The sequence below is a fragment of the Natrix helvetica genome, assembly GCF_964273705.1.
Source record: "Natrix helvetica genome assembly, chromosome: 2".
Classification (NCBI taxonomy): Eukaryota; Metazoa; Chordata; class Lepidosauria; order Squamata; family Natricidae; genus Natrix; species Natrix helvetica.
The window spans coordinates 52,189,234-52,201,180 of record NC_138552.1 but is presented as its reverse complement, the minus strand read 5'-3'; positions in this window follow the sequence as shown (position 1 = coordinate 52,201,180).

The following is an 11,947-nucleotide window of genomic DNA, read 5'->3' as shown; positions in this document are numbered from 1 at the left end:
TAGCACTTCTATCAAATTTGTAGGAAAAACAGCTTTAAGCTTCTCTTGAATTTAATCCCTCAAGCACGCTTCAATAGAGGAAGGCTGAACAAAAATCTAATTACCAGTAATCAGACAATTTCTGAATATGAGTCTAGCACATTTTTGAAAGAATGCTAAACCTATGTCCCAAAATAGTCCAGTTTAGAGATTGCAGGCTCAGAGGAAAGTCATAGCAACAGTCGAACAAACTCACTTTCTAAAATAACATTTTAGAGAATATGCCTGAAAGTGCAGCAAGAAACTGCAACTGAATATTTAAGAAAAATGTTACAATTTTCAAAAAATTCATTATCCAGGAAGGCTTTGCTGATGTACATTCAATTTACGTCACAAAACAAATTTCATTACATTATTACACTACATATGCTAAACATTTTAGTTTCCAATTTTTTGAAAAAATGCAAAATAGCAAATCTGGGGTTAAAACCTAACCTTTCCATAACTTTTTGTGGTATGTCTTTGAATCAGTTTACTATCAACTATGTAGAGAAGTTCCTGCAGTTTTCTTGGCAACATTTTTCAGAAGTGGTTTGCTGTTGTCTTCTTCCTAGGGTTGAGAGAGACTTGGCTAAGATCTCTTAGCTGTTTTCATGCCTAAGATACCACTAGAATTTACAATCTCCTGGTTTCTGGCTTGGTGCCATTAATTATGACACCAAACTAGCGCTCTCTCATAATTTCCACATCCATGTTTAAATATTAATGTATATAAATCTAATTTAAATAATTTAAAATGTAAAATATATTCAGTGCCGAGATGCAGAATAATCCAGAGCTTATCAGTGGACAATAAAGATTTTGTCTCCTGAACACATTTGGTGTACCTTATAGGTTTTTGGCTGCTAATCACAAAAATACAATACAATAATACAATAGTAGAGTTGGAAGGGACCTTGGAGGTCTTCTAGTCCAACTCCATGCCTAGGCAGGAAACCCTATACCGTTTCAGACAAATAGCTATCCAACATCTTCTTAAAGACTTCCAGTGTTGGGGCATTCACAACTTCTGGAGGCAAGCTGTTCCACTGATTAATTGTTCTCACTGTCAGGAAATTTCTCCTCAGTTCTAAGTTGCTTCTCTCCTTGATTAGTTTCCACCCATTGCTTCTTGTTCTACCCTCAGGTGCTTTGGAGAATAGTTTGACTCCCTCTTCTTTGTGACAACCTCTGAGATATTGGAACAATGCTATCATGTCTCCTCTAGTCCTTCTTTCTCTTAAGCTAAACATACCCAGTTCCTGCAACCGTTCTTCATATGTTTTAGTCTCCAGTCCCCTAATCATCTTTGTTGCTCTTCTCTGCACTCTTTCTAGAGTCTCCACATCTTTTTTACATCGTGGCGACCAGAACTGAATGCAGTATTCCAAGTGTGGCCTTACCAAGGCATTATAAAGTGGTATTAACACTTCACGTGATCTTGATTCTATCCCTCTGTTGATGCAGCCTAGAACTGTGTTGGCTTTTTTGGCAGCTGCTGCACACTGCTGGCTCATATTTAAATGGTTGTCCACTAGGACTCCAAGATCCCTTTCACAGTTACTACTACTGAGCAAGGTATCACCTATACTGTACCTGTGCATTCCATTTTTGTTGCCTAAATGTAGAACCTTACTCTTTTCACCATTGAATTTCATTTTATGAGATAGTGCCCAATGTTCAAGTTTGTCAAGATCCTTCTGTATCTTAAGCCTATCTTCTGGAGTGTTGGCTATTCCTGCCAGCTTTATCTAGTAGTAGGTTATGGTCTACCTTATCAAAAGCCTTACTGAAGTCCAAGTAAACTATAACGATGGCATTCCTCTGGTCCACTAATTTTGTCATATTATCAAAGAATGCAATAAGATTAGTCTGGCATGATCTGTTTTTGACAAATCCATGTTGGCTTTTGGCTATTACTTTGATAATAAATAACCTGTACTTTAACCTATCATGTACTGTTTTATAGAAATCTTCAATCACAATGGCAACATTCACTCTTCAGAACCTGTTGGCTGCATTGCACACATAAAAGAAAAATACAAAAACATGGAAATGTTGTTGAAGTATGTCCAGTGTACCAAGTACAACTGGAATAGCTGTGGAGATCTAAAAGTAGTGACTCCGATGCTTGGAATGCAACTCAGATATACCAAGTACTGCTGTTACATATACAAATGGGGTAGCCTTGCAGGAGAGTTGCATTACATTAAAACACAGTTCTAAGCTGCATAAATAGAGGGATAGAATCAAGAGCACATGAAGTGTTAATACCACTTTATAAGGCCTTGGTAAGGCCACACTTGGAATACTGCATTCAGAGAAAATTGCCTAGAAAACATAAAAAAAGGTTGAGAATGGCAACTACAGAGTATTAAACTACATTCAACTAGTTGACAAACCTCTTACAACATAGAAGACCATGAAGTACAACCCATCACTGAAGATTTGTTTTCTGCATTCACACCTCAACTTCTCTCCTGAATAGCTAGGTGCAGTTAGTGATAAACATGGTGAAAGATATCACCAGGACATTGCCCCAATGAGAAAACAATATCAAGACAAGTGGAATCCATCAATGCTGGCTGACTATTGTTGGATACTGCAGTGAGATGCATCGAACATTGCGTATAAACAAATAAAGCAAAACACTTTCAGCCCTGTTGAACTTATGTAGCACGTTAGAAATACATTATAATCATTAAGCTAATTTCATATTTCTCAAGATTCCTATATGATACAGTCATTATAGTTTTTCAAGAGGGAAAACTTTTGACCAACTTTGTTGTCTAATGATTCTCTCCCATCATCCAAAATTGTAAGAAAGGGGAAAAAATAGGAAGATGACCTTCAATTTTAACTCCTGATGACTAAATGGATATGTATATCCCGTTGTTTTCTTGGAATGGTAGAAAAATAATTTGCAATTTACTTCTGAGTTGTTTTTTTCAGCAAGTTATTTTAGTCTGGTGATCTCTCCTCCAAATATAAATTGGGTCCAACCCTGTTTTATGTTTTCAGATAACCAAGGTCAATTAGATTTAGCATATAATAATGCAAAGCGGGGTGTGTGTGTGTTTGCATGCACGCTCTGTTTGCCAAATAATCATGACAGACACATGACAAGAAAGGATAAAAAAGTTAAATTGAACTGCATCTTCCTATTCACAACAGGCTGTTAGGAAGGCAGACTGATTATAGAGTTTACTACAGATGAATAATTTTTAAATAAATAAATAAATAATCTGCATAAATGTAATCTGTATTAGAAGTTATTTTTATATTGTGAAATAGGTTAACTCTCCCTTAGCATCACACAGACAAATGTTAACATGTAAATATGGCAAGATTTGAAGACAATATTTTTATTATTTTTATTACGTTAAAAGCTATTTTGTAACTTCAAAACTGGAGCAGAATGATAGTAGCTGCAACTCACAAATGGCCATATAGGCAGGATAACACAAATTATAGTTCTTGCTGTCACAATACATGTATAAGCAGTGACGTGCGGTGAGGTTTATGACTGGTGAGGCACTGACACAGTGCTGGGTTTCAAATATTTTTAGACTTGTGGACTTCAACTCCCAGAATTCCACAGCCAGGCATGCTCAGTTCCAATTTAAAGTGACAGCATTTGTTTTTCTCCTTTGCTCCTTCTTTCTTTTTCTTTTTCTTCTCCTTCCCCTCCTTCCTCCCTCTCTCCCTTCCTCCCCCTCTCTCAAACACACACACACACACACACACACAGAAGTTGGATTGGACCATCTCTCCTACCCCTTCCCTCTCTCACTCACTCTCAAACAAACTCCCCCACACACAAAAGTTGGATTGGATATCTTTTCCAGTGGCTTGAAAGCAGCTCCTCTGCCATCACCCCCATTCCCCTGCTGCCTTTCCCAAACACCTCCACCATTGCAAATGCAGCCTGCTGTCTGGGTGGGAAATGCCTGGAACGCAATAAAGCCCACCCACCTCCTCCTGCTGGCAGGCTGGGGTGAGAGGAGAGGCAGAGAAGCCGGAGGGGAGCCGATCTGAGCCTTCCAAAAGAAAGAGGCTGGGGGGAAGTGTGTGTACTACAGCATGGCTCTTTGCCTGGCTTCCTGCCTCCTCCTGTGGTCTCCTCAGTGCTCACTTGTGCTCTCCCTCCCCAAGTGTAGTTTGATTGCAGGCGGAGCCACGTTGCCTTTTCAAACTTGTAATCAGTGAAGCTGGGCTAGATTTTTATATAGTTTTATCCAGCTCTGTGTGTGTGTGAAAGAGAAATGAATGGGGGCCTGGGGAGGAAGTCACTACACTTGGGGAGGGAGAGCACCAGTGAGGAGACCACAGGAGGAGGCAGGAAGCCAGGCAAAGAGCCATGCTGTAGCACACACACTGGCCCCACAACGTGGCTCTGCCTGCAATCAAACTACTCTTGGGGAGGGAGAGCACAAGCGAGCCAGGGTCCTTCCCTCCAGCCTTTGCCCAAAGCCCTGCACAGCACCAGGAGGATGAAGTTTGAAGTCCTCCCCCTCCCTCCAACCCACACGTACCTTTTCCAGCTTTTTTTTAACAGTTAAGCAGAATCATCCACGGTGAGGCAATAACTAGCTCAGCTTTTTCCTTTTACTTTTTTTTTTCATGATGAGAGTGGTGAGGCTGTGCCTCACTTGCCTCACCTGACTGCACGTCACTGTGTATAAGACAATCCTCTAAAGAGAGGGAAGGCAACTTTGGAGACAGGAAAATCCAGGGTGACATTTAGTGTTGTGTATGAAGACAGAGTCACTCAATAACCCTGTTACTAACTTAACAACTGCAGTGATTCACTTAACAACTGTGGCAAGAAAGATTATAAAATGGGGCAAAATTCACTTAAATGTCTTTAGAAAAAAAAACCAGGGTGTTCAAACTTGACAGCTTTAAGACTTGTGGACTTCAACTCCCAGAATTCCTCCTCCAGTCATGTTGGCTCAGGAACTCTGGCATTGAAGTGTGCAAGTCTTAAAGCTGTCAAGTTACAAGACCCTTGCAATCCTAACCCTTTAGAAAAAAAACCCCAGGGATGTTCAAACTTGACATCTTTAAGGCTTTAAGGTTTAGATAGGACTCCTAGAGGCGGGTGGGGCGATTGGTGAGCCAGTCAATCAGTGAGCAGCAGGCGGGGCAAGCGTGGTGCGGACGGGCAGGGGGAAGGAACTGGAACCGGTTCTACTGGAACCCACCCCTGCCACACAGATAAGCAAAGCCCATCCACATGAAGCCATGTCCCCCGAGTCCGTAGAAAACCCTCTTTCCATGGAACTGGTCCCTGGTGCCCAAAAGGTTTGGGGCCACTCTCTTTAAATGGTTTAAAGATTCAGAATATTGCCTCCAACAATCTGGGTCCTCATTTTACTGATCTTGGAGGGATGGAAGGCTTGAGCTAGACAGGATCAAACTCCTGGCTACAGGGAGAGTCAGTCTTCAATACTTCATTCTAACCATTACATCACCATGGCTCCCTGGACTAAGGTCCCATATGGATTTGAAAAGATTTTGGAGTTAATTATAAAAAAAATTCCCATGGGAAAATGCTTTTGTTTTGAAATCTCTTTCGGAAAAAAATAATAAGATGAGACTTTGAAGGCTGGCCATGAGAGGGAATCAGAAGAAACCACAGACTACAATTAAAGGGAAATTCTTTGATTCACTAGTAGAGAATGAAGCAATATATTTTGAAATTAGAAATACTGAAGAATATTTTTGAACAATGGATCTAGAAGTTAATTTTTAGAGTGTCTGTCGCTATAGATTTTTCAAAGATATGATGATTAAGGAACAAGTTTTACCAGACAAGATTGCGACTGATCTGAAAGTGGATTTAAAAATAACAGGCTTTAGGATTCATGTGAAAAAAGATGCTTCACTAGCCATAAAAAATTCTGGCTGTCTTAACAATTAAAAGGGATATACATATAATAGAGGGATTTGAAGATTAGTTTTACATTTAGGGCAATCTATTGACTGGTTTTATACATATATATCATCAACAGATACTGGGTCAATTTGATTATTAGACAAATTGATTTCCACATCTGGGATATTTGTTTATCTAATGTAGCATTTTTGTTAAACAGATGGGAAAATTTATAATAATTTGTAGACCTGTTACATAACAGGAGAAGAACATATTATTTTTTGATGTATCTTTCAGCATTCATCCAGTGGATTTTTTAAATGTTTAATGTTATATCTATTTGATATTTGGCTCCCCCCCCCATTTTTGTACACAAAATCTTTTTTTTTTGGTTCGCGTTGGATGTTTGTTAATCTATTTTTCCTTTTTCTGTTTTGTACTTTATCTTTGGTGATAAAATATAAATCAATATGTAGAAGCTTTATAACAGTAATAAAATATGGTTTAATTATATAAAAAAGAATGATATGAAAGGATGCTTTACTAGTCATAAAAAAGAGACTGGATGATGTCTTAATAATTAAAAGGTATATACAAATAACAAGTCAAGAGAATGACTGGTATAGTCATTTTTCCTATGTTGCATTTACAAAAGAGACATTAAAGCGTTGAAGAATTTTGTGAGAAGGGACAAAGAAAAAAGGAAAAGAAATCAAGTTCTAAGACATTATTGAAGGGACTAAAGTTTAAATTTGTTAGAAGTAAAAGGAGGGAATATAAAGTTGGCTTATTTGATCAAAGTTAAAATAGATATGTTGTTATCACTGGTAACACTTAATGGATTTTTGCTGATCAGGACTATTGAACTTGAAGGATTTATTTATAGATAAAGGATAGAATATAACAAGAAGAGATAGTGTATTTTAAGAGAAAGTGATGTTACTAAAATTGTTTATACTTGTTATGAAGGGGGAAATATTTCTTTATATATTTCTTTTTTTTACTATATTCCTATTTTTCTTTTCTATTTTTCATTTTCATCTTTTCATTTCTGCACTTTTTTTTACTTTGTGTTAGTTTTTCTCCTTTTAATTGGAATAGGTTCACAATGGAACTCTTGAAGTGCCCAAAAGTTGTTTTCAGTCACTTATTATGAAGAGCCGTGGTGGCGCAGTGGTTAGAATGCAGTACTGCAGGCTATTTCTGCTGACTGATGGCTGTCAACGGGTTCAGCAGATCGATTCTCGATCCTCAGTTTTGGCCACAGATAGCCTAAGTGCTGCTGGAACAAGCTCTTTTCCTCTGGCACAGAAGAATCTCCAAATGGCCAAGGATCTAACTGTTGTTTCATTTCTATATTCTTACTGGGCTTTCTAGGACTCTGAAGAATGGGATATTGTCTCAATATTGTCTCTCATTTGAACGAGGGCACCTTATCTATGTTGTTCCCATCTGCCATCCATCTCTACTGTTTAGCCTTGTAGCCAGAACATTTTGGAATTCTGATGGAAAAGGTTAAATAGGCTAAATACATCATTCATTTAAATGGTCTTTGTTTGTACCATAAAGCACTAACTAGAACTCTGTTCCAGTACTGGTCCTTATAGCTCAGAATGCACATGACTGACTGAACTGAGCAGATCTTAATTTCTTGGCATGAAAAGTTTCCTGGAATGTTTCTGGCAGCTATTCTGTACAATTAAAAACACTTATAAACTTCATGGAGTGCTTTTCCAAAGCCAAAATAAGTGCTCATTGCTTGGTTATGTGGCTCTTGATAACTTACAATTATTAATATCCTTTCTCTGTTTTAAAGTTTGACTTCAAATAACAACAGTTGAAGGAATTGTGGTAATTATGTGTTACTGCACAGCACTAGAAAAAATATGAAATTTGAGCCAGACTATGCATTAGTTTTGAAACAGGAGTTTCCAACTGCATATTTCTCCCTAACTACTTTTGCAGAAGCTGGGAGTGGGAGGTCAGCTGGGATTTGCTAGGACATAGCACCAAATGACTGACTCAAAATCAGCCCATCATAGAAAAATAAGACTTTCCCCGAGGCAAGTTCAGAAGGAATACAATGCATTTTGTCACTGAACAAACTTCACAAAAGTTCAGAGTAAGTGTTATGGTCCTTGTTATGGTTTTTAAGACGAGATTGTCTGAAATGGTGTGTGCGCACACACACACATAGACAAACACACAAGATGTTGTTTTCAGGAGTAAATTCACAATGGAAGTCTTGAAGTGTCCAAAAGTTGTTTTCAGTCATTTATTATGAATCAATTTCAAACAGTGCCTATCCCTATCAATTCTGCTTTCCAATTATAATTTGAAAGTCACCCTCTCTCGATACCCATATTTGAATACATTCAATAAATTCCATAAATAAATATGGAATCAGTCATAAGGGATCATCTCAGGGCATCTAATCCAACTTTCTGTTTGATGCAAGGAACATTAAAACATATCCTGAGGAATCATTTAATCTCCATCTGAACAAATCCAGAGAGAGTGGGAGGCAATTACTTCTGTCCACTATCAAACTTGCTGTTATGAAGTTGTTTCTTCTTCCTCTTCCTCTTCTCCTCCTCCTGCCACTGCTGAAGTGCTTGTGAAAACAGCAGTCTACTTTTTCTGTGGAAGAAATGCCATTTTTTCAGCTCAGGACAATGGGTACTTGGGTCAACCAGTTTAAGAACCACTCATCTAATTTATAGCTCTTATACAGGTAGTTTTCAACTTACAATAGTTCATTTAGTGACTGTTCAAAGTGACAACATCCCTGAAAAAAATGACTTATGACCATTTTTCACTTACGACCATTGCAGCATCCCCACGGTCACGTGATCAAAATTTGGATACTGGACAACTGGTTCATACTTATGATAGGTGAAGTGTCCTGGGGGCATTTAATCCCCTTTTGTGATAAGCAAAGTCAATGGGGAAGCCTGATTCACTTAACAACACTACTGTGGCAAGAAGATTGTAAAAATGGGGCAAAATGCACTTAGCAATTGTCTCACTTACCAACAGAAATTCTGGGCTCAATTGTGGTCGTAAGTTGAGGACTATCTGTACATATAGTATAAATGTGTGCTGCCTGTATATAGAAAGGAATTCTCTCACCTTTGCCCTAACTAAGACTGCTCAGTTCACTTTCCATACCACTCATACATTTATTCTCTCTTTTTATAGAGCCATTCTTTGGCTTCAGGTTGGGAAGTGAGGGGGTGGGTTGCATTGTTCAGCATCAGTGATGGTACAAAACACTACACATTGCCTAGGATACTTAGTCCATTCCAGAGAGCACTCTAAATCACAAAGATATCCTTACCTAGAAAAAGAAGTATTATTTCACAAGGTAATAACTGTGAAATTCAGTTTCAGAGCCAGTAGCATAATTGTTGGAGTGACATTAGGAAGATCCCTATGTTATCCACTTCCAGCCATGAAAGTTCAGAAGATAATGTTGGAGCAGTCACTACCTCTTGGCCCAATTTATTTTACATAGTTGTTGTTACACTATATAGAAAAACATAGGAGGATGCACTAAGTATGTCTCCTTGAACTTCCTAAACAAAGACAGGATATAAATATAACAAATAAATACTAATAAATTACATGGACATCTTAAAACAGAAAATTTTCCTTTGAAATTTCTGGTTTAATTTTATGAAAAGAATGAGTCATAGCTACATTGTTGTTGCACAATATCTAAGTAATAATCTGGAAATGTATTTTAAATAGATATATATTCATTCCAAGTGCTGTAATGCTCTGGTATCTGACTGAAATTAAATGCTAAAAGCATATAGATGTAGGCTTAAAAAATCTCAGAAGAACCCCTTGCATGATCTGGATAAATGCTACAATTTGGCTGTTAAAATGATGGCAGTAATTACAATTTATTTCTAAGGAAAAAATACCATATTTTTTTTAAAGAAAAAACAAAAATTGAGCTCACACTGGTATATTTCTAATAAACAGCCAGTAAATGGGACATTGGCATTCTACTAGTGGTGTAAAAGAATAGCATGAAAGAAAAGCCTCAGTGGTGGCTTTCAATTGTTCAGACCACTTCCAATTATTTTCTCTTATCTTTGAGTCCAGTTGTGAGATTCTGAACTGCTCTGACCAGTAATATAAAGAAATTTAAAGAAGGGGATTTATGAAAATTTAAGGCCTACGTTGGTGGTACCTTCTATCTGTACGATATTCCATCTTTTAAAGTTAGCTAACAATTATGATTAAGCATTATATGCTGTCATGTTATATTTGTGTCTCTTGTGGTGAACGTCAGTGGCTTTTGGTATAAAATTATTTCTGGAATAATTGTAGTTCAGTGTAAAATATGTCATATCTTTGTTTTGCTATTATAAATATATTATTTGGACATTATATTGTGTTCTAGTTTTGTGTTGCATTAGAACAATGTTTTAACTGTTTTGTTGTGAACTGCATAAAATTCTAGAGAGATTGTTTTCAATTTGTATACAAGTAATCCTTGACTTACAAGTTTGTTTAGAGATCGTTCAAAGTTACAACTGCTAAGGATCGTGTGATCACCTTTTGCATCCTTCTGGGAAGCAAAGTCAATGGGGAAGCCAGATTCACTTAACAACTGGATTACTAATTTAACAAGTGCAGCTATTCTTTTAACCACTGTGGCAAGAACGGTAATAAAATGTGGGAAAACTCATTTAACAAATGTCTCAGCAACAGAAATTTTGGGCTCAGTTGTGATCGTAAGTTGAGGACTACCTGTACTTGTAAATGATCCAAATGCTCATCTTGTGTGGGTTTGAGCTTTGTAGAGACTGATGGTGATAGAGAAGATGCAACCTAGAGTTTTTACTGGAGGCACAAATGACCAGGCTCCCAAATTATCCTACTTCAGACAGATTATGTAAAGACCTAACTCTCTGGAGAACGCTCTAATGTTGGGAAAGGTGGAAGGAAAGACAAGAAAAAGACAACCAGCAGCAAAATGGATAGAGTCAGTCATAGCAGCAATGTGTGCACCACTGGGAATTTGAAAGATAGGGACTGATCATTACAGAGAAAATCTAACTATATGGCTGCTAAAATTCAACAATAATTTTATGGCATGCAATCAATCAATCATGGACAGAAAGATCACATATTCTCTCTTAGCTATCACTTTTTGACTGCATGACTTTTTGGCTCACTATTGAAATGCATATTTTATATCTCTATGTATACTGGTAATGCTTGACTTACAACCATTCATTTGGTTAGGGTTACAACAGCACTAGAAAAAGTGACTTATGGTTTTCACATTTACAAGAATTGCAGCAAGTGCATGGTAACATGATAAAAATTCAGGCATTATTTATGACAGCTGCACTGTCGTCATGTGATTCACATTTATAATCTTCCCAACTGGCTTTCCAGAAGCCAAGTCAATGGGAGCAGCCAAATTTACTTAACAACTGCAGTGATTTGCTTCACAACAGTGGAAATAAAGGTCATAAAATGGGTCAAAACTCACTTAACAGCTGCAATGGATATGTTGGGCTCAATTGTGGTCATAAATTGAGAACTACTTGTATGTGACTTTTATTAGTTCAGAATCTTCAGGTATATCAAGTGTATTCTGTCATAAACTCATAAACTTATTTGAAAGTACCACAGTGAATATACTGCAGCACAGTATTTTCAAATATTCATCTGTATCAAGTTTAAATACTGACCATAATAGCTTTCAGGTAGAAAGCTCATATTCAGATTTGGGTAGCATATCTCCAGGAAAATTCATCATTTTGGTTTCTATCGTTTTGTGGAGAATTGCATTCTCTTGGCATATGTACTTTAGAACCATTTCTCCTCTACTTTGCTGTCTTTGATTCTTCTAAAGGGCACTAGTCACCCCTTCCCTAATTATTTTTCAGATTTAAAACAACCTACAAGTTGTTGTGTTTCTTGTTTTTTTTTAAATAGCTTCCGAGGCAGGCAGAAAAAAAAATGGAGGCAGTGGGAATTCACTCAGAAGTTTAAAATTCAAATACATCTTTGCACACC